Here is a 24,563-nt window from a genome sequence, read left to right on the forward strand (position 1 = left end):
TTGTTCCTTTTTATTGTGACTTTTTTTTATCTCCAATTATTTTCTCAAGTGTGTGATGCCTTCTGACATATCTAGCAAGTTTATGTATCTTACTTCTAGATTCTGGACTAGATTCACTTGGTTCGCCATGCTCAAAGGTTCTATGAATTTTTGAATTATGCTCTATTTCTACTATCTAAGACTTGGTTCCCACATAATGTGACTTAGATTCCTCTATCTAAAACTCAATTTGAACTATTTCCAACTTGGGTTGCACTGGCTACAACTTGGTTGACACTGCAGACTTGGGTAACTCTGGTAGGGTAATTTGCTTAATGTCGGCTAATGTATCCGATTCAGAGTAGACAAATTTTATGTAGTCTTTAAGTCCTTGTTGCTAATTTCTTCACTCTTTTCTACAAACTCATCAATTTTTACATGTGCACTTTCTATAACCTTGTAAGTAGCAAGATTCAAACATTTATATGCTTTTCTCTTTTTAGAGTACCCTAGAAATATGCCTTCATCACTTTTCACATCAAACTTTCCTTTCCTTATCTCTTTTAAGATATAATATTTACTTCCAAATACTTTAAAATAAGAGTCATTAGGATTATAGCCATACCATAATTCATAAGGTGTTTGACATGTACCTTTCTTCATTTGAACCATATTCAAGGTATGAACTATTATATTAATTACTTTCTTCTAGTATGTGGTTGCAAATTTTTTCTCTATAATCAATGTCTTTGCACAATCCATGATGGATCTATTCCTTCTTTCTACTATGTCATTCTCTTGAGATGTACCAAGCAAATGTACCTATCTTTTTATTCCTCTTTCATTATAGAATTCATTGAATTCATTAGAGATGAATTCTCCTCCTCTATCTGATCTTAAGCATTTTAACTTCTTATATATTTCTTTCTCAACTCTAGCTAGATACCACTTGAATTTTTGAAAAGCTTTAGATTTATCCTTTAAGTACATTAATGTCATCATCCTAGAATAATCATCAATAAACAAAATGAAAAATTTGTCTCCAGTGTAGCTCTTTGCACCTATTGGTCCACAAATATCTGTATGAACTAGCTCCAAGACTTCTTTAGTATTGTAATTCTTACTTTTGAAGCTATTTTTACCCATCTTTTCAAACTAACATTGTTTACATATGGCCATTTTAGGTTTCTTCATATTTGGAATACCTCTTACTCTTCTATTTTTTCTTATAGTAACCAAATTATCAAAGTTTGCATGACACATCCTTTTATGTCATAACCAACTTTCCTCTACATGTGCCAAGAAGAATGAACTATCAGAGAGATCAAGATAGAATAGATTACCTTTTGTCTAGTTTCCAATTCCAACTAGGTATCCTTTACTATCCAGAAGCATGGCCTTTCCATTCCTGAATTCTACCTTGAATCTAGTGTTGTTTAGTTGTGCCACAATTAGAAGATTGTGTCTCAGTCCTTCAAACTAGTAAGTAATTGTCACATTTGATTCGATCAAGCAATGCAATGCAAACTTTTCCCTTCACATTACATGGTTCATTGTTTCCAAATTTTACACTTCTATCATCATAGTGCTCTAAGTGTTCAAACTTTGTTTTATTACCAATCATGTGATGAGAATAGCCACTATATATTATCCAATGCATCATTCTTTCTTACATGGAAAATGAGTGTCATTTTTTCACTATCCTTATCATATAATTCATCTTTAATAGCAATATACACCATTTCATCTTCATTATCACTATCAAAATATTTAGCAATATAACAAGTTTTCTTACCTTTGTCTTTGTATCTTTTGAAATTTTTCTTTCCTTTAAACTACTTGTATTTTTTATCATTTTTGCTTTCCTTGTTTGGAGAACTTTTAGCAATGTGAACAACTTTTCTACAAGAGAAACAAATAAATGGAATTTTACCTTTATATTTACCTTTTCCTTTTAGTAACCTTCTTGCAAGCAGGGCTTCAATAGCTTCAAGGTTATCATCAAGTTCTTCTTCTTATTTACTATCAAATTGTTTTCCTCTCAAGTTTACTCCCTTTTTTACCAAGATTTAGTTTGGCTTTGAAAGCTAATTCCATGCTCCAAGATCTAGGATGATAGCTATCAAAGTTATCCAACTTAAAAGTTCTTAACTTTACCACTAGTACATCCAAAGTTATATCATTTTTGGGATCACATCTCATCTCTTGAATAGCTAAAACTCTAATTGCATAAATAGGAAGAAGAGTTCTTAATAACTTGTTGACTACAATTGAATCATCAATTTTTTCTCCTAAGGCTCTTATTGCACTTACACTTACTTTGATTCTTTCATTGTATTTTACAATGTTTTCATCTTCTCTCATCTTCATCTAATCAAATTGGCCTCTTAAACTTTCTACTTTGGCTCTCCTCACATTGCCATCTCCTTCATAGATCTTTTTCATCTTGTTCCACATTTCATGAGTAGTAGGAAAATCTTTAACTTCATCAAATTTGGCATAATTGAGAGCAGAAGTAATGTCAATCTTCATTGTCTTGTGATTCCTCATTTCCACCATCTAATCCATAGTCAAAGGTGTCTAGGAATTTTAGGATTGTATCTATAATAATTTCCAAATGAAGCTTCATGAGATCTTGCTATGCTTTGAAGTTATCTGTCTTCAACTTGGGACTCTCTCTATAGTAAGACATATTGATCATTAGCTTAGGTTCTTGAAACTTGTCACGTAAGCACCAAATGCTCTGATACTAAATGTTATAAATATAAGAGGAATAACTAAGAGAAGAGGGGTGAATCAGTTACAACTAAAACAATTCCAAATCTATTAGATGTCAATACAAACTATCTTATAACTCACTACATAGTTAGAACTAGAAATCCACTATAACTCAGTTAACAAAGCAATCTTGAAATATTAATGTACATTAACCTTTAGTAACTTAGTTGCATAAAGATAAAGTGATGTAGGCAAAGGATGAATAACTAGGGCCAAAGGCTCATCTAGCTATCCAAACCACTCTACAAGAGTTAACACAATAGAAGAAAACATGAGGAACAACAACCAAAGGAGGAAGAAGAATGAAATACTTTTATTGATTCTTCAAACATTCAACATACATGCCTAGCTATAAGGCCTTCTAGGTTACGGCCAATTACAAATACATTCACATTCAAAGATCCAACTGCAAATTCACACTTTTAGTTCTGCTCTACAATCTCCTCCCCAAAAACTTGACTAACTCTAAGCCTAAACACTCTATATATACTTGAAAAAATGGCTTATATATTATTCTAGAACATTACATAAGAGGAGGGCCAACCCAACAATAGTCTGGACATGTCCCAAGAAAATATGTTAACATAAATGTTGCGATCAAAAATAAATCCCGCAAGTCAGCTAGCATAAATCACATCCAAATATTGACACTTAGCATACACTAGGGAACTCGGCACATGAAGAATCACTTGGCATACACTGGGTAACTCGACACATGAAGAGTCACTTGACATACACTGGGTAACTCGGCACATGAAGGAATTTCTATAGTAACTTGGCACATGAAGGACTACTAGGCACATGAAAGAACTACTAGGCACATGAGGACTGCAAGGTACATGAAGGAACTGCAAGGCAAATGAAAGAACTACTAGGCACATGAAGGAACTACTAGGCACATGAAGGATTTCTAGGTGCCAAATTTCAAAATGAACAAAAATGAGAAGGATAATAAGGCAACCTAGGATGCTCTAGCATCAGACAACTAGGGTTGAAAGAAATGATTCTCCTAAATTATTGAGATGTCCCAACTTGAGTTGAATCCAACTCAAATTGAGAAATCCATGAAGCATCTTTAATAGCTCTATTCTTCCACTTCACCAAATATTCATAGTAATATTTTTCTCTTGTGCTCTTTCCAACTCTCTGATCCAATATCTTTTCAATTTTTTCAATCTACTTCTTAGGATAGTCATTTGATACAAAAACTTCATCCTCTAACTCATGATACTTATACAAATCAGAAATATTGAATATAGGAGATATATCCATGTCATCAAGTAACTCGACTTCATCAGCATTACCACTATCAAACTTCTTCAAGATCTTACAAGGTCCAAATTTCTTCATCTTTAGCTTATTGTATGTTCCAACTAGGAATCTTCCTTTCTTCAGATGAACCATCACCTCATCACCAACTTGAAAATCATGGTTTCTTCCAAACTGATCAGCATTCTCCTTATACTTTTGATTACTTTGTTCCAACCTTAACTTCACTTCCTTATGCAAAGACTCCATAAAATCAACAAATTTTTCTCCTACAATGCTTTTCTTTTCTTCACCAACAACATCTCTCAAATTTCATATACCTCTAGGATGCATTCAAGTAACAATCTCAAAAAGTGTTTTCCCTATACTCCTATTCACAAAATTGTTATATGCAAATTCAGCTTGTGCCAATACCATCTCCCAATTACTTAGCTTATTCCTAACTAAACGTCTTAGCAAATTACCCAAGCTTATATTCACAACCTCTATCTAACCATCTGTTTGTAGATGGAATGTAGAACTAAACTTCAATTTAGTACCCATCTTCTTCTACAAAGTCTTCCAAAAGTAGCCAACAAATATATCGTCTCTATCAGAAATAATACTTCTTGGTAATTCATGCAATCTCACAATCTCTTTAAAGAAAAGTTTAGCAACATACTTAGCATCTGATGTCTTCTTAAATGGTATGAAATGAGCCATGTTAGAAAATCTATGCACTACAACAAATATGGAATCATACCCTTTCACTATCTTAGGTAATCCAAGAACAAAATCTATAATGACATTATTCCAAGGTTTCTTAGGGACAGTAATAGGTGTATACAAACCAGTATTCTGACTCGCTCCTTTTACAACATGACAAACTCCACAACTCTTTAAAAATTTATGAACATCCTTATACATTTATGGCCAATAATACTTCTCTTTCAACAAACTCAATGTCTTATCAATTCCAAAATATCCAACCAATCCACCACTATGCTTTTCCTTAATCAAATTCAACCTCATAGTACTTCTAGGAATACAAAACTGAATACCTTTGAACAACATACCTTCTTGAATGAAATATTCATCATAATTACTTATGTGATCTGTCAAATTTGGTGCTCTGCACTCTCTCCACACCTCAGAAAAATTAGGATCAGCATCATACAATTCTTTCATTTCATCAAAATCAAGAACTTCAACCTTCATTTCAGTCAACCAAGAATGTCCTATACTCAATGCATCAGAAACTTTGTCAGTAACTCCACTCTTATGCTTAATGACAAATGTAAAACTTTACAAGTACTCAACCCACTTCATATGTCTATGCTTCAATTTATGTTGACTTCCCAAGTATTGTAAAGATTTATGATTAATATACAACACAAACTCCTTAGGAATCAAATAATGTCTCCACTTCTTCAAATTTTGAACAATAGCATAAAACTCTTGATCATACATAGAATACTTTCTTTTAGCATCATTCAACTTTTCACTAAAGAAAGTGACAGGCTTACCTTCTTGACTCAATACAACTCCTATTGCATAAGTATTTGCATCACATTCAACTTGAAATACTTTGTTGAAATTAGGTAAAGCCAATATAGGTAATTCAACAACCTTTTGTTTCAAAGTTTCAAAACTCTTATCAGCTCCATGTGTCCACTTGAATTCCTTTTTATCTCCCCTCATTATTTCAATCATAGCATTACAAACAACACTAAATTTATTTATAAAATTTCTATAAAAACTATCCAAACCATGAAATGATCTTACCTCACCCACATTCTCAGATGTAGGCCATTCCAAAATTTCTTTAACCTTCTTAGGATCCATCTTCAAACCATCAGCTGAAATCACAAATCCCAAATACACAATCTCCTCTTGCATGAAAGAACACCTTTTTACATTAATTAGCAACTTTTCCTCTTTCAACCTCTACAATACTTGTCTAATATGCTCAAGATGTTCTTCCTTAGTCTTATTGAATATTAGAATATCATCCAAATAAACAATCACAAACTTACCCAAGAATCTTTTCAAAAATTCATTCATCAACATCATGAAAGTACTAGGTGTATTAGTCAAACCAAAAGGCATAACCAACCATTCATACGAACCATCTTTTGTCTTTAAAGCAGTCTTCCATTCATCACCTTCTCTAATCCTTATCCAATGATAGCCACTCTTCAAATCAATCTTGGTAAAATACTTTGCTCCATTCAAACAATCCATTATGTCATCCACCCTCAGCATAGGAAACCTATATTTCACTGTTATCTTGTTAATGACTCTGGAATCAGTACACATTCTCCATTCTTTTTAGTTGCTAACATAGTAGGTACAACACATGGACTCAAGCTTTCTTTGATGAAACCTTTTTGCAACAACTCATGCACCTGTTTGTTAAGTTCTTCATTCTCTGCAGGTGTCAATCTATATGGTGCTTTGTTTGGAAAACTAGCTCTAGGAATTAGATCCATACAATGACTTATTCTTCTTATTGGAGGTAAAAAATCAAGAATATCATTAGAAATAATGTCTTTTTACTCATTCAGCAATTCTATAATTTCTACTAGTACTTGGCTGTCACTATTTGCGGTCACTTGGTCATTACTAGCTTCTGCTACTTAGCCATTACTACCAACACTCGGTCCTCTAGGAATTATGGCAAAACAAACTTGATTCCTTTTCATTTCCTTTTCAAATTATTTCTCACTGACCATGCAAATTTGTATAGCAGTAGAATTAACCTAATCTAGACTTTCAATCAAAGGTAGCAATGTTTGTTTCTTCCCATTCACCCAAAGAATATATTGATTCAATCTTCCATCATGTACAAAAAATCTATCATATTGCCAAGGCCTACCCAACAAAATATGACAAAAATCCATAGGCTTAATATCACACAAAACTTCATCAAAGTAATGTCCACTTTTGAACTTCACAAGGCATTGCTCACTTACCAATATCTTATGCTCATCTTTGATCCATGAAACATGATAAGGTTTGGGATGTTTCAGCCTCTACAATTGCAGCTTGGTAACTAGCTCCTCTGATACTAGATTTGTAGAACTTCCACTATCAATGATCACTTTCCAGCATTTTCTAGCCATCTTACATCTTGTCTTGAAAAGACTTCTCCTTAAAGTAGGTTCCTCATCACTTCCCTTATTACATAAGTTTCTTCTCACCATCAAGTTTTGTCTAGCCTTAGATCCACTTGGTGAACCCTGATCATCTTCTTGAATCACAACATTTTTGTTACCTTGCCTACTTTTAGATGATCTACATTCAAAAAAATTATGTCCCTCTTTACCACATCTAAAACAATTACCATGAAATCCACCTCTAGAATAGGAATTGCCTCTTCCTCAATAAGAATTAGTGCCTCCTCGGTAAGAATTACCACTTTTCCATTCAGTATTACCTTTTTCATCATTCTTCCATTCAGATTTGCCTTTATCCTGCATAGAATTTTCAGATCTGCCACTTTCTCCATAAGATCTACCGCTACCTCTCTGGAATCTACCACCTCTACCTCTTTTTCTTTGTTCATGCTTCTTTATCAAGATCTCCTCAACCTTCAAGGCATATTTGTATGCTTCTTCCACACTTTCCAACATCACAAAACTTATTTCATCTTGTATTCCAAATCTTAATCCATTTATGTACCTTGCAATTTTCTCAACATCATCATCCACACATCCAGATCTGATGTCCAGTCTATAGAATTCCTCAATATACTCTTTCACAGTCATGTTTTTTTGCTTCAAATTTTGCATCTTTCTCAACAAGCTAACTTGATAATCAACAGGAAGGAATTTGTTCTTTACCTTGTTCACCATCTTTGGCCAAGTTCTAATCTTCTCCTTTCCTCTCCTTTGTCTATTAATTTGCAAATGCTCCCACCATAGTGATGGATGACCTTTCAACCTAGTGACTACAATCTTCACCTTTCTATTATCAGGAGTGTTTCCATACTCTAAGAACTTCTCCATATCAGAGATCCAATCCAACATAGCATTGGTATCCAATTTTCCAACATAAGGAACACCTTCTAAAGCATGCTTTTAATTTGACCTAAACAACACTCGAAACAATCTTTCCTCATCTTGATCTTCTTTAGGTTCTGGAATATGGTTTGGTGTTGTTGCTTCATCATCACTTACATCATCAAGATGTGCTCCTTTCCTCTAGGATGTCTCCACAGCATCAAATTTGGCTACAATTTTTCTCAACTACACCAATATAGCATCATCGAAATTTCTTCTACCATGAACCATCTTTACAAATCAAACTCCTACAAGATCATAACCCTCTGCAAGATATAGGTCAAATCTACAAATTTGCAACCCTACAACCAAATCTGAATCAAGGTTCTACATGATCCAATCTCCATAAGGATGAACCTCAAGCTCTGATATCAACTAACGTAGGTAAAGGATGAATAACTAGGGCCAAAGGCTCACCCAACTATCTAAACCACCATGGAAGAGTTAACACAATGGAAGAAAACATGAGGAACAACAACCAAAGGAGGAAGAAGAATGAAATACTTTTATTTATTCTTCAAATATTTAACATACATGCCTATCTGTAAGGCCTTCTAAGTTGCGACAAATTACAAATACATTCACATTCAAAGATCCAACTACAAATTTGTACTTTTATTTCTGCTCTACAATCTCCTCCCCAAAAACTTGCCTAACTCTAAGCCTAAACACTCTATATATACTTGCTAAAATGACTTACAAATTATTCTAGAATATTATATAAGAGGAGGGCCGAAAAAATCCCAAGAAAACATCTTAACATAAATGTCACAATCAAAAATAAATCCTACAAGTTGGCTTGCAGAAATCATGTCCAAATACTGACACTCATCATACATTGGGTAACTTGGCACATGAAGAAACACTCAGCATACACTGGGTAACTCGGTACATGAAGAGTCACTCAGCATACACTAGGTAACTTGGCACATGAAGGACTACTAGGCACATGAAGGAACTACTAGGCACATGAAAGAATTGCTAGGAACATGAAGGAACTAGACTACTAGGCACATGAAGGAATTGGACTGCTAAGCACATGAAGGAATTGCTAGGCACATGAAGGAATTGCTAGGCACATGAAGGACTACTAGGCACATTAAGGAACTACTAGGCACATGAAGGACTACTAGGCACATGAAGGAACAACTAGGCACATGAAGCAACTGCTAGGCACATGAAGGATTGCTAGGCACCAACTTGTAAAATGAACAATAATGAGCAGGATAACAAGGCAACCTAGGATGCTCTTGCATCATAAAGCAATAAGAAAATAACATGAACACATGAGACACCAAGATTTGACATGGAAACCTAATTTGGGAAAACTGCCAATGCAACTAGTAACAACTTTTTACTCTTTTGAAGGGAGCCCTGTTAAGAGCCAACCCTATTAAAGGTTACAAAACACATTGTTAGGTGTGATCTTGTTAAAGGATTTAAATCACCCTATTAGGAGTTGCCTTGTTCGAGGTCTTAAGACACTTCAATCTAGAAATGCAACCTTGCTAGAGGATTTACAAAAATGGTGGTTAAGTCAACTCTGTTAAGAGATTTCTTCACTGCTACAATTGTTAGAGAGTAACAATGATTGACCTAATTGACGAAGCAATTGGATTGTAGATTTAGATCACTATTTTAGTTTATCCTTTGGATCCTTCCTGATCAAAATTTTCTTTGCAACTCCTTGGATATTCTTCCCTTAATTAGATATCCTTCTTAATTAGCATCTTATCTTCTTTTTCAACTTCTATATTGCATCCAACAACTTAACCTTTCATATATATGAAATAAAATGTCAAATCAACTTGATTAAGCTTATAAATAAATAATTAACTTTCATTAGGTCAGCTTGAGTAAACAATATAAATAAATAAAATTATTTTGATGTAGGTCAACTTGAATTGAAACTAAGTCACTCAGTTACCACTGAGTTCCTTGGTAACCATTTTGAGTCAATTTACACTGAACTTCTAACTTAATTACAATTGAACTCCTTTGGTGATTGACCTAGCTTGGCTTCAACTAGATCACTAAACTTTTCTTCTGCTTGACTGATACATGAGTCTTCTGACCTTGGTTCCAATTGGCAGTGCTTGGTTAGAGTATAATATTTGTGTAACATCAATGACAATATACAACTAAATAATTTTTATCAACTTGGCCTCCATCAAAAATAATAATAATAGAGGATATATGAATTTTATTTGAAGTTTGAAAGATCTGACCAGTTAGGAGAGGTGGAACATGAAGAAATTTTTATTTGATGAAATGGATGTATGTAGAGGGAGTTTGTTTCATGGAAAATGCATAAGTATGTTATGCTAGGAGGAGGATTTGAATGTTCCTGGCACATATTCCTGATTTTATGAGTTGCACTTGATTTTTTTTTTATCATTTAGCAACTTTAGTAGGATTTCCTTTGGTATAGATATTCTAGATTTTGGCTTAATTTTATTAGAGTTTATTTTGGGATAGGTCTATATTTTCTATGCTACAACATAAGAAGGAATTATAAATCAATGAAATTTTATGGATTTGGTTGCCTTTGTATACTAGAGTCCAAATACTATCAATACAGAAGGCTATTCTTGACTAGAGATGATCATACTTTAAATGTTACACCAACATTGAAGGGTATGGGAATAGGAAGAATATTATTGTTTGTATGATTTGGAAAAAAAAAATCATCTTTGTGCTAGGTCCACATAGGATGATTTATTTCATTGAATCTTTGTTCCCTTCAAATACTGCATGGAAGATTGTAAATCTAGGTAAGAGTAGTGCACATTTTTGTAAATACTTCATATAACTATAATTGAGAAGGGTTTGGTTTGAAGGAGGTGGTTATATGCATCTATGTCTTTGTTATTTTCTTTTTCTTTTTTGAATTAATATAGGGATCTATGTAGAACTTATCAAAAATTGGATTGCAATTAACATTATAAGTTGCTCATTAAGATCAAACCATAATTTTTTTAAAATTCTAACAACCATAAAATAATAATAAAAGATTGTAAGGTTACTGAACCAAAGTAGGAAAGAAAACTTTTGAATGTAATTTCAAGTGAGAAACCTACAAAGAATGGATGGGATGATTAGAATGCAAGCCTTGTGCAAGATTACAACAAAGGAGAGGAGGATAGAATAGAAGATAGGGACCCATGGGCATTGCAACCACATCTAGGATAAAAGGTTCATTTTTCTCCAAAACCAAGGGCATCTGGAGGGACTCCGAGTGCCTTGGGTTGATGGACTAATCTATTTGGAATCAAACTATTGGGTAAATCCTCGTTCCCTAAGACTATTGATAAATCAAATAAAGAGAAGGGGATATTTTCCTTAGAAATACCTACTGAAATTATAGCTCATAATATTCTAAGCATGGATGCAACTTTGGTGGGTAAGTTCATTGGCCCCTAACCAAACATTGACCTAGTTCAAATCTTTGCTAGAAATAAGTGGGAGTTGAAAGGATAGGTTGAAGTAATGACTATGGCTAAAGATTTTATGTCTTTTGAGTTTTCCTACTTAGAATATTACTCAAGGATACTCTATGTGGGTAACTAGTCAATGGAGAAGTCTGCCCTCATTCTTCAAAAGTGGACATCCAACCTTGACCTCAATAATGATTTCTTGACCCGGGCCCCAGTCTGGATAAGATTACTAAAACCTCCCCTAGAATATTGGCATGAAGATGTGTTTGATAGCATTGTCAACTCTTTTGGGGAGCTACTTTCCATTGACCTAGTTACTATAGCCAAGAAAAGACTCACGTATGGCATAATTTGCATTGGAGTGGTTGAGGGTCAAGATATGCCCCAAGCAATTGAGTTTTAATCAAGACTAGGAAGGCAGGTGCAATAGATAGATTACAAAAATGTTCCTTTTGTTTGTTTCCATTGCAAAAAAGTAGGTCACAAAGAAAAAGCATGCCCTATTTTTATAAAGAAGGAAAATCTCACAAGGCTAAAAAAAAAAAGGGAAAATTAAAGAAAGCCAACACAAATTTTTGAATCAAGTTGAGGCTTCTAGGAAGGTGTGGAAGGAGAAAGCCCCTAAGGAAAAGACCCTTTAGGGGAAAGTTGTTGGAGGAAGAGATAAGACAAATATCCCTCTAGATCCCCATAGCTTAGAAGGAAGAATAGAAAATAAGGAGTTGGAGCAACAAAAGGAACAAATTGCAACAAACAACAAGGATATAGAAGTTATTGAGACTAACCCTAAAATCTTAACCTAGAGGGGGGAAGGATAATGTTGTTTGTAAGGAAAATATAGGGGAAGATGATATCATAGCAAAGAAAATCAGTGAGCAGACCATAATGGAGGAAATCAATGACACATCCATCATTCCTAACACCCAAGACTTTGGGGGATCTGTGGAGGTGCAAGGACCTTGTCTAACTTAGGAATCAAACTTCAGTAGAAGCAATGGGGTTTCCCCTATGAAATTTAATCAATTTCTTGAGATGGTTTCTACCTCTATGCCTACACATTTCTCTAGGATGGAGGCTCTTTATGATAGTTGTAAAGATGTCAATGCGGGACCATGGATAATAGTTAAGGATAAGAAAAAGAAAAATAGTAGGGACCCATCACTAGTCTCACCTTTAGCTACTAGGACCTAGCAGATGGGACCTAGAGAACCATCCAGGATACATGCTCCCAAATTAAACCATGAAGGTCATTTCCTAGAACATTTGTGGACTCAATGGAATCCAAAAATAGGAAATAGTTTTAATATGATAAGGGATCATAGGCTAAATTTTTTCTTGTTATAGGAAGCTAAAATGAAGAAGGAAAAAGTTGAAAATATTATTTTCAATAAAGGTATGAAGAATGCAACCATAGACTTCAAGGGAGCTTCTAGAGGCCTGTTAGTGATATGGAAGGATTCTTTTGAAGCAAAAATCATTTATGATGAAGGTAATATTTTTCTTATGCTTTTTAAAAACCCCAAGGACTAGGTCAACTAGACTATTATGAATATCTATGCCCCCAATTCTAAGAATAGTACAAGACTTTTTTGGAATAGAATTTGTGATTTAATGGCTATGGTGGGAGAACCTAACTAAATTATTATGGGAGATTTCAATACTCCTCTTTTGACCATGGAGAAATTAAGAGCACTCTTGCTAGACCTAGAAAGTAGGGAACACTTGGCTAATATGATCAAAGACCTAGCCCTTTTGGAAGTAGAGCTTGGGGGTGGAAAATTCACTTGTTTTAATAGGAGAGTTAGTATGAATTGCATTCAAGTTAGGCTAGATAGGGCCTTTATCACTTTGGACTAGATGAACCTATTTCATTACAAGCTTTCCTCTATGGTGAGACTTGGTTCAGATCATTCTCCTATTTCTCTTACCTTAGAAACTATAAATAGAAAAAAGGCTTTCCCTTCAAATTTGAGAAGATGTGGTTTGTTCACCCTATTCTCTTTGAAAAAATTAAGGAGTGGTGAAGTATAGAGGTGGAAGGCACAGCTATATATAAGGTGGCTAGAAAACTTAGAAATATTAAAATAGAGATCAGAAAGTGGAACAAAATGGTCTTTGGTAATATTTTTCAATCTAAAGATAGGATTTTGGAGAATCTTGCAGAGGTGCAAGAAGAGATATAAAACATGGGATATGATGAAATCAAGATGAACTCTAAAAAAGGGATTACGGCTAACCTTCACAACATTGTGGCAAATGAGAAAATGTTTTGGATGAAGCGGTCTAGGTCAGTTTGGCTCAAGGAAGGGGGATAAACACTCTAGATTCTTTCATCTATCTACTATGAAACATAGGGCCATCAAAAAATTTAGTGGCATTAAAAAGGGGATTGATAATATCATGGAAGATAAAGAGATAGCAGAGGAAGTAATTAGATATTTCTCTTCCATCTTATCAAAAGATCTAAATTTGGATGAAGAGGACCCAAAAGAAATTCTTAAGACCACTCTAAGTGTGATTAATGTTACCCAAAACAAGGCCCTTATTGTCATCCTGGATGTTGAGGAAATCAAGGAAGTTGTTCTCACTCTAGTAGTTGAGAAAGCCCTAAGCCCTGATGGCTTTCCTACTTTTTTCTTCCAGATGCATTGGGAAGTTAGTAAAGAAGACCTTGTTAAAGAGGTCCATGAATTTTTTGGAGCCAGGAACCTTCTTAAAGAGATCAATGCTACCTTTCTAGTTTTGATTCCTAAAGTTACATGTGTGGACTCTTTTGATAATTTCAGAACTACTAGTCTTCATAACTCTCTTTACAAGATTTTTGCAAAAGTTTTAACAAATAGAATTATCAAATTACTACAGAATATTATTGTACCTCAGAAATTGGGATTTATCCATGGTAGAAAAATCCTTGATTCCATCATTTTTGTGCATGAGGTGATCCACTCCTTAGACGAAGGTAAATAGGAGGATTTTTTCTCAAACCTGATCTTTCAAAGGTGTATGATAGGGTGGATTGGGAGTTCTTGGATAAAATTCTAGCAGCTTTTGGTTTTAATGATAAAACAAGAAATATTATATCTCAACTAATTTTTATCCCCTCCTTTGTGGTTATGATTAATGGGTCCCCCTTTGATTTCTTTAAATCTTCCAAGGGGCTTGGGAAAGGTGACCTTCTTTCACTGATCCTCTTTATCATCGTAGTAGAAGGCCTGGTTAGGCTTATTCAAGAAAAAAGGAGAAGAGGGGAAATTATTGGCCTAAAACCTTCCTTAGGTCCCTTGATCTTCTCTAATCAACAATTTGTGGATGACACCATTTTAGGGGGAGAGGCTTCATTGAAAGAAGCCATAAATGTGAAGGGAATCCTAACCTCTTACTCCAATGCCTTAGGCCAACTCATCAACTAGAGCAAGAGTTCAGTCTTCTTTATTAACACCCTAGCAGACACATAGAGGAAAATTGTTGGCATTTGGGTTGTAAAATTGGTTCTCTCCCCTCTACCTATTTGGGGCTTCCTTTGGGGAACAAACCCCCTAACCTCTTTTGGAATAATCTCATTGATAGATATAATAGAAAACTAGCAGGTTGGAAAGGCATCACCTTGAGTCAAGCTGGTAAAGTGTTGTTGATCAAATATACCTTACAGAACCTACCAACTTGTGCTTGAAGCCTCTTCTCTATTCCTTCAAAGGTGGTTGATACTTTGGAATCCATTCAGATGAATTGCATGTGGGTTGGTATTGATGGTAGTAAGTAGTATCATTTACTAGCCTAGGATACCATCTATAGACCTAGAAAGTAGGGGGGTTGGGGATTAGGAATTTGAAACAATTCAATAGAGCCCTCCAAGCTAAATAGACATAGAGGATCTTTAACACCATAGAAAAATGGAGGGATATTTTGAAGGCAAAATATGTTGTAGATATAAATCACAGACAATTCATTAGTAGGGACCTTGACCCTAGGGGTTCTAACATCTGGAATGGCTTTATGAGGACAAAGAATATAGCATTTTAGAAAGAAAAATGGATAGTGGGTAATGGATAAAACATATATTTTTGGCATGATGACTAACTAAGACAAGGGCTAATATGGGACATAGAGCCATTTAATAGACGGGCTAACTCTTGTATGGAAATATTAGGATGCAAAGTAAGTGACTATAGGGATAATAATGAGTGGGTTAATTTGACTGAGATATCCTCGAATCTCAAGCCACTAATGGACATGGTTAGGCATATACCTTTCGCCCACAAAAAGGATGTCATTATATGGGGGAGACAAAGAATGACAAAAACATTGTAGCCTCTAGATACAAGACCATGCAAAACAATGAAATACCCCCCATTTGGACTAATCTTTGGTATCTAGGTCTTATACTCAAAATCAACATTTTTTTTGGATTATGCTCCAAAATCATATTTTGATAGTTGATAACCTCACCAAGAGGGGTAATATGATGCTCGATAGATGCATTGTATGTAAAAATCATAGTGAGAGTGTGGATCATATTTTAATCCATTGTCACTTCACTAGAGACATCTAGTCTTATTTCCTATCTTTTTTTTAATATGACTTAGTGTTTTCCTTTCAACACCACTGATCTCTTTGAGCAATGGAACCATAGGTTGAATAGGGATGGGAACAAGGACTTTTTTAAATAGACCTTGCCTCATGTTTGTTGGGGAGTGTGGAAAGAGCAAAACAAAAAAAAATTTAGGGAGAAAGAAACCATCGCTAAAATTGTCTTCCATAAAAGCCATAACGGTTTGTTAGAAAACTACTCTTCCAAGTAAGGTTCTCAATCCCCTTCTCAACACTAAGGTAATGGATACTAATAAGAGGAAAGAGTGTAGATGGACTCTCTCACCTAAGGGGTTGCACAAAGCTAATTTTGATGGGGCAACTAAAGGCACCCAGGAAAGGTTGAGGTGGGAGGGATCATCAGAAATGCACATGGTAAAGGGATTTCTACTATGTCAACACCTTTGGGTATGCAAACCAACCATTATACAAAGGTGAAAATGACTCATCAAACAATCAAATTAGCTCAGGAAATGAGAGTCAAAAATATTTGGTTGGAAGGAGACTCAAAAAATATTATAGATTGTCTCAATGAGAAGAATAAGCCTACATGGACAATCATGAATATTATTCAAGACTACATTCAACACCTTAAGACCTTTGAGAATACTTATGCAGCTCACAAGTATAGGGAAGACAACTAAGTGGCTAACAAGTTGGCCAATGAGGTAGTCTGGAATAATGAAGTGGAAAAGTGGATGGACAGACATACTTTTCCACCAAAAATCCTTGAGCTGATAGAAAGGGAAAGGATCATGGGTAGATTGGGAATCATAAAAGTTACATTATGATAGTTTATGAGTTATGGGAAATATGCAAAAATATGATGTGTAAGTATGAAAGAAATTATACTTTTTACGTCAATAATATCCATCATCTAACTTTGAGGATTGATTTTGGGCATCAAGTACACAAGGTGGAAAGAAATTTTGTGAGAATGACTAGTGTTAAAGACAATTATATTTTGAAGATTTTAAGCACCAAAAGAAAAATTTACAAAGAGGAATAAATTATGATGGGAGAAAGAAATAGGAGGGAACCTAAGGGTGAATCTTAGAAGTGGCATAGATGCTCTAAGGTGTGGAGCATTTTGAAAAAAAGGAGAAGTCACCAATTTCATTGAATAACTTCATGGGTGGAAACCCTTGGTTACTCAAAGCATGGTTAAGAGCTGGAATGAGGGGATTGCAATGATTGATGGTGTGGATTTCATGGTCATAGGGAATGTTATCTTAGTAGTGACTAGCATGTCCATCATAGGGAAGAAATTCTACAGAGATAAAAAGTTTTTGGGTAGGTTGTGGTTGATTTCACCAAAGATTTGGAGGAAAAGAAGGCCTTAGTAAAGAAAGGTATCTAATACCTATTGAGCTCTATTAAGCCACCATGTAGGTTTGTGTCGAGGGTTATAATCAAGCACATTTCCCTCAACATGAAATTCGACCACCTCTGTACCCACCATTTCATGCATATTAACCATTTTAGGTATGGAGCAAAGATATCCATTCCTTTTTTCCTTTACTCATCTACCAAGTAAAATATTAATGACTATAAGGAGAAGCACTCAAGTAATCCAACCTTCCATGAAGGGCTCTTGTTGTTAATCTATGAATTTTTAAAGGCTAGGTCTATGGGGAAACAAATTAAGAATAATAGAAATATAGGGAATAAGGGTAGATACAACTCACATGAATCAAGAGAGGACTATACTCCTTCTAATACTGAGGATAGCCAAGAGATGCATTCAAATATGGAGGAGGATGCTACCCCATAGTACAATACCATTAAAAAAAAGTATCAAAATGGAGAGAAAGGAGAAAAAAGTGATTCCCAAACCTAAACAAGGTTATGAGACTTCATTTGACAAGGACTCCAATGAAAGTGTGGAGGGTATGGACACGGAGGGCAAGAATGCTAATGAAGGAGAGGAGACCAATCACAGAGAAGGGGAGGACAAAAAGAGGATGATTGGAAAGAGAAACATCACCATTATTATGATATCCAATAGAGAGGAGGATGATAAAAAGGAGGTGAGAAAGGATAGGGATGAGGAAGATAAGAAGCAAGGATGTGTGGAAGAGCAAGAGAAGGATTATGAGGAGTTGGGATCTAGCAATTACTAATGCATGATTAGTGGCAAAGAGAATGTGGTGTGGAGGAATTTTGATACTATTTTTGCAAAGATGGGGATCAACAGAGAATTTATTAGAACTATGGTCAAGGAGAATAAAGAGGGAAAAATTTAAATGAAGGAGTTGATCGACCTAGTCCTAGTAATTTTAAGTGATTCCACTAAGGAAGACCCTCATATGGATGTGCTCAACAACACAAAAAATAGTGTGGTGTATAGCTATCGTACCACCAAATAGATTTTCCATGAAATTTAAGAGCTCAAATACAGAGAGATTAGTTTGGAGAGGGAGAATTATAACTTGAGGAATAGAAAAATAGAGGTGGAAAAGGACAATGAAAACAGAGTGGAGAAAGTGATGAGTAGGGTTCAAAATGTTGAGGGCTCTATGAGAATTATTACTTAGAAAAGATACAACATCCTCAAAGAGGCTAATGAGAACATAAAGGTTCTCATTAACAAAATTGAAGAACTTGGGATTGAAAAAGAGGATGATCTTTCTCCTAGCAATGCCAAAAACAGGTCTCCTAAAGATGGCTTGAGGAAGATAACCATATCCAACACAAAGAAGAAGGATATCTAGGAACCTAACAAAGATCTGTCTAACATGAAAAAGGTGGCTGGAAGAATGTCTGAGCTGGAAATTTGTGTTGTGGAAATACTCAGAGAAATTACTTAAGTAGGATTTTTGGCTTTTGGGCCTCTCCTAGTTTTTTGTTCTGCTCCCTTGCTTTTGTATAGTTTATATCTTTTTCCTATGGGGGGATTGTTTCAATCTGCTTTTAGTTTGTTGGATACTTTAAGAATATTATCTATGTTTTACCCTTAGTAGTGTAACTATAAATTAATAGATATCTTAAATTATAAATATTAAAAATATCTAATTCTTTAATTTATTCAATTATTATTCTTTTTTTTGTTAGGTAATGGGCCAAAGTGTACATTGTTTATTATTTATTTATTTTTATGTTTTGAGATTAATTATTACTATGTGTTAAGCTCAAATAGACTTGAATCCAAGACCTCTCAAATAAGAGGCTTACAATTTACAATTCTGTTGTAAGCTCTTGCCTCATGATTATTCTATTTTATCTATCATTTATTTTATTTATATTATTTGCTTCATTTTATATTTATTTAAAGAAATATATAAAATTTGTAGTCAAGCATCTAACCATAATAATATATATATTTATAAATCCTAATTATAATTTATAATATAATACATTTTAATTATATTTATTATATATTTTTAATAATAATATAAATAATATTAATATATTAATGATAATTATATTTATGTCTATATTTTTCTTAGATCTCTTTATTTATTCAATAAACATCACATTTTATTTAGCATAATTAATATATTGCTAAGAGTTAGGCAAGAGCCTACAACATAACAGTAAATTGTGAGCTTCTTATCTAGGAGGTCTAGGGTTTGAGTCTACTCAAGCTAAAATAAGAATAATAATTAATCACAGCACATAATAATAGTTAAAATACCAATGGTTTGTTACATGTGTTGCTTGTTGTTTCACAGGGGACTTTTTAGAAGACATACCTTCTGTTACAAACTATGAACCTTTCTAGTAGGGTTCTTTATAGAAGGAAAGCTCTTCTATTACATAAGTTATAAGTACATCATAGAAAATTATAGCTTCTTCTTGAATCTACGATAATAATGATATAGGATAGAGGTCTTGTGGATACAAGATATTTGCTAGATATAATAGATTGTTTGATCAGTAAATATTGTAGTCCTTCAATTCTTTCAGATGATCTCCACAAAGATACTCATACCAACCTTGGACCAAGATCTTTTGTTAGTAATTTTTTAGTGAAGAACAACCATATGATTGAGTTGAAATATATATGGAATTCTCAACAATCAACAAGCTGAGAATAGTATCATAAATCAGAGATTACAATGCATGATATTTGTTGGATACAATTAATTAATTATGTGTTGTCTTTGATGTCACACAAATGTCATATTAGTTGATAGATAGTGCTTACCAAGCTCATTTGGTAATGAAGATAGTTTTCCTTATCTACCAAGCATTCATAGGTTTACTCTGAATAGATGACAATGTCTACCAAGCTCACTTGAGCGTCAAAGGAATTGAGGAAGAAAAGAGTGTTAACCGAGCTCACTTAGTTAACAAAGGGAAAGTTGGATAGATTTAGTGTTCATCGAGTTCACTTAGTTGCCAAAGGATTTTTGCAAGTTCACAATGTTAAATAAGCCTTTGTTGGTTAACATAGAGAATCATTCTAAAGTTAGTTTCTACTAAGTAGGGTTGGCTCTCGAAGGATTTTTCTTGTTTTTGCATATGAAGCTTAATTAATTTATGGATTATTTCTAGCCAATTATGATGATGAATATTGGTATTTTAATTTGAATTTGGGCCGAGTTGACAATCTAGAAGGTATAAAGGAAAGGTCAAGTTGAGATTTCTAGTGTGTGCAAGTGTGTTGTTTAAATTGAGAAGAAAAGAGAGGAAGCAAACTTGAAGGATAAGCAGGTATCCTTGTGGAGTAGAAAAGTAATATTCAATCAAGAAGGATCAAGTTTAAGTAGAAAGAGATCTACATTCAGTAATTTAGTTGTATCACAATGAGGTCATTTCATTGTTACTCTCTAACCATTGTAGTAGTGATCTAAAATCTCTTAACAGAGTTGGTTTAACAACTAGTTGTAAATCCTCTAACAAGGTGGTAATTCAATTGAATTATTTTAAGACCTCTTGCAAGGCCACTCCTAGTAGGGTGATTAAATCCTTTAACAAGGTCAAACCTGACAGTATGTTTTGTAACCATTAATAGGGTTGGCTCCTAACAGGGCTCACTTCAAAAGAGTGAAAAATAGTAACTAGTTACATTGGTGGTTTTTCCCAAATTGGGTTTCCACATTAAATCGTAGTGTCTCATGTGTTCATTCTCTTATGCTTGCAAATTAATTACTATTAATGTTTTAATATCTACTAAAAGTAATTCACACTCAGCATTTACTAAGTGACAACATTTTCTGTGTGTTTACTGAGTAACAACAACAATCAATTTTCTTAGTCTAAATTTTATTGTTGACATCCAAGGGATTTGGAATTTATTTTAGTGGTAACTGATTCACTCCACCCTCTCAATTACTCCTTCTATATTTCCAACAATCGATATCAGAGCAATTAGTGGTTGTAGGAAAGGTTTCAAGGACCTAAGCTAAATATCAAGATGTCTAACAAGAGAGATTCCAAAGCTAAACAAAGACAACTTTTTAGCATGGCAGGGACTCATGAGACTTCATCTGGCCACCATTAGTGATTCAAACTATAAATACCTTGATGAACAATTAAAAACTTCTATTGGTAAATTATCTATTGGAGATCTTACTAAGAAAAAGAACCATAACATCATGATGATTGATATTGCATCTACTCTCAACTATGATGAATTTGATGAGATCAAAGATTGTAAACTACTTTTGTTATGTGGAACAAGCTAAAGGACATTTATGGTGGTGATGAAAATGTAGGAAAGCCAAAGCAAAAATCCTTAGAGGATAGTTTGATCAGATGAGAATGAGAGAAGATGAAAATGTTGCCAAATATGTGGAAAGAATCAAAGCTGGTATCTGTGAAATCAAAGCTTTTGGAGGAGAAATCAAGGAAGGAACCTATTGTAAGTAAAATTCTCAAAACATTGCTTCCTATCTATGCAATTAGAGTATTTTATATTCAAGAAAAGAGATGTGATCAAACTCACAAATTAAGTTTGGATGCCTTAGTAGGAAGATTGATAGTTTTTGAGCTAGAAAGCTTTGACAATTATGTTTTAGCTTCCAAAAATGTTGACTTTGCATTTGAAGCTAAACTTTCACTCAAAGAAAAAGGCAAGAAAACAAAGGACATTTAATTAGAAAGTGAAGAGGAAATAGAGGAAAGTTCTGACAGTGATCTTGAATTTGTTGAAGCTTTACTTGCAAAGAAATATTCTAGAGGAAGAGGAAAGTACAAAGGTAAGGATCCTTTAATTTTCTTTTCATGTGAAGAGATTGGTCATATTGATGCCAAGTGCCTAAACAAAGAAAAAAAGGATGAGAAGAAAAGCCACAAGTACAAAGTCAAGAAGGAATCCAAAAGTCACAAATCCTTCAAATGAAAAGGTAAGAAGACTTGTTTTATGGCTAAAGATTCTAATAATAGTGAACATGATATAGTATACTTTGTTGTAAAAGATGAATCTAATGAAGAAGAAGATAAGATGGCACTTATTTCACATGTTAGTGAAAATGATACATGGATCATAGATAGTGGATGTTCACATCATATGTCTAGAGACAAAACAAAATTTGAACACTTTGAACACTATGATGGAGGTAGTGTAAGGTTTGGAAACAATGAACCTTGTTGCATAAAAGGGAAAGATCACATATCATTAACCAATGAAATTGTATGTGACAATGCCTATTGGGTTGACGGAATGAAACGTAACCTACTAAGTGTAGCACAACTAATCAACATTATATTTAAGGTAGAATTCATGCATGGCAAGGCAAGATTGCTAGATGACAAAGGGAATCTGATTAGATCTAGCAAACAAACATGAGGTAACCTATTTTATCTTGATCTTGGTGATTGCTCATGTTTTATTGCTCAAATGGAAGAAATTTGGTTATGGCACAGAAGACTATGTCATGTAAGCTTTGATAATATGGTCAAGATAAGAAAATTTAGAAAAGAGGTATCCCTAGTTTGAAGAAACTAGATGTTGGATAATGCAAAAATTGTCAAATTGGTAAAATAGGAAAGACTAGTTTTAAGAGGAAAAACTATGAATCCGAAGATGTCTTGAAAATTGTGCATACTAACCTATGTGGACCCATTGGAATAGAAAGTTATAGTGGATAAAAAATCTTTATTCTTTTTGTTGATGACTACTTTAGAATGATGACTATTATGTATCTTAGAGAAAAGTCAAAAGCATTCAAGAAATTCAAATGGTATCTAGCAAGAGTAGAAAAAGAAATAGGAAAAATATTGAAATGCTTAAGATTAGATAGATTTGGTGAATTCATCTCCAATGAATTCAATAATTTTTGCATTGAAAGAGGAATCAAAAGGCAAGTATCAGCCCCTAGTACTCTTGAGAAAAATAGAATAGTTGAAAGAAGAAATAGATCCATCATGGATTGTGTAAGGACTCTAATGATTGAAAATAATGTTGTTATCAAATATTGGAAGGAATCAATCAGCATTGCAGTTCATACTTTGAACCAAGTTTAGTTGAAGAAGGACTCACATATAACTCTCTATGAATTATGGTATGGCTACAAACCCAATGTAAGTTACTTGAAAGAGTCTAGAAAAGGAAATTTTTATGTGAAAGGTGATGAAGGTATATTCTTAGGATATTCCTACAGAAGTAAGGCATATAAATGCTTGAATTTATCTACCCATAAAATCATAGAAAGTGCACATGTGAGAATTGATGAGTTTATAGAAAAGACTAAAGAAGAAAGCAAAAGGGAACCAAAAGATTACAAAAGATTTGTTTACTTCAAACCTAATACATTACCAGGCATACCTAACAATAAGGAGACTTCAATTCCCAAGTCCTTCATAGCTACCAAGTTGTAAGAAGTACAAACTAAGTCATAGGGACCTGAGTCACATTCTAAAGCTACCAAGCCAATGCCTACCAAGTCTAAATGACCTCAGCTAGAAGTTGAAATTCAAAATAAAGACAGTGCGATTCATTAAAAAAAAAAGAACCTATATTGGCCAAATATATCAGAATGAGATAAATCAAAAGGTACTATGAGAAGAAGAAAATTGAAAGGTACATGTTTACTTGCTGATTTTGAACCTAGAAGTGTTAAGGAAGCTATAGAAAATGAAAGTTGGATTGAGGTAATGAACGAATAAATAGATTAGATAGGAAAGAACAAAACTTGGACTCTTGTTTTGAGGCTTAAAGATAAAAATTTAATTGGAACAAAATGGGTATTCAGAAATAAGTTGAATGAAGATGGAAAAGTATCAAGAAATAAAGCCAAATTAGTATGTAAAGTCTATTCTCAAGAAATTTATTATGGTGAGACTTTTTCTTTTGTTGCAAGATTAGAAGGTGTTAGGACCCTACTTGCATATGCAGCTGATAGAGGATTCAAACTATATCAAATGGATGTTAAATCTACATTTTTGAATGGAATTTTTGATCAAGAAGTCTACATTGAATAATTAGAAGTTTTTGTTGATCTTGAGAAAAGGGACATTGTCTATAAATTATAGAAAGCACCATATGGTCTCAAACAAGCTCCTAGAGCCTAGTATGAAAGAC

This window comes from Cupressus sempervirens, chromosome 3, assembly GCF_028749045.1.
Source record: "Cupressus sempervirens isolate cs-2001-9-10 chromosome 3, ASM2874904v1, whole genome shotgun sequence".
Taxonomy (NCBI): Eukaryota; Viridiplantae; Streptophyta; class Pinopsida; order Cupressales; family Cupressaceae; genus Cupressus; species Cupressus sempervirens.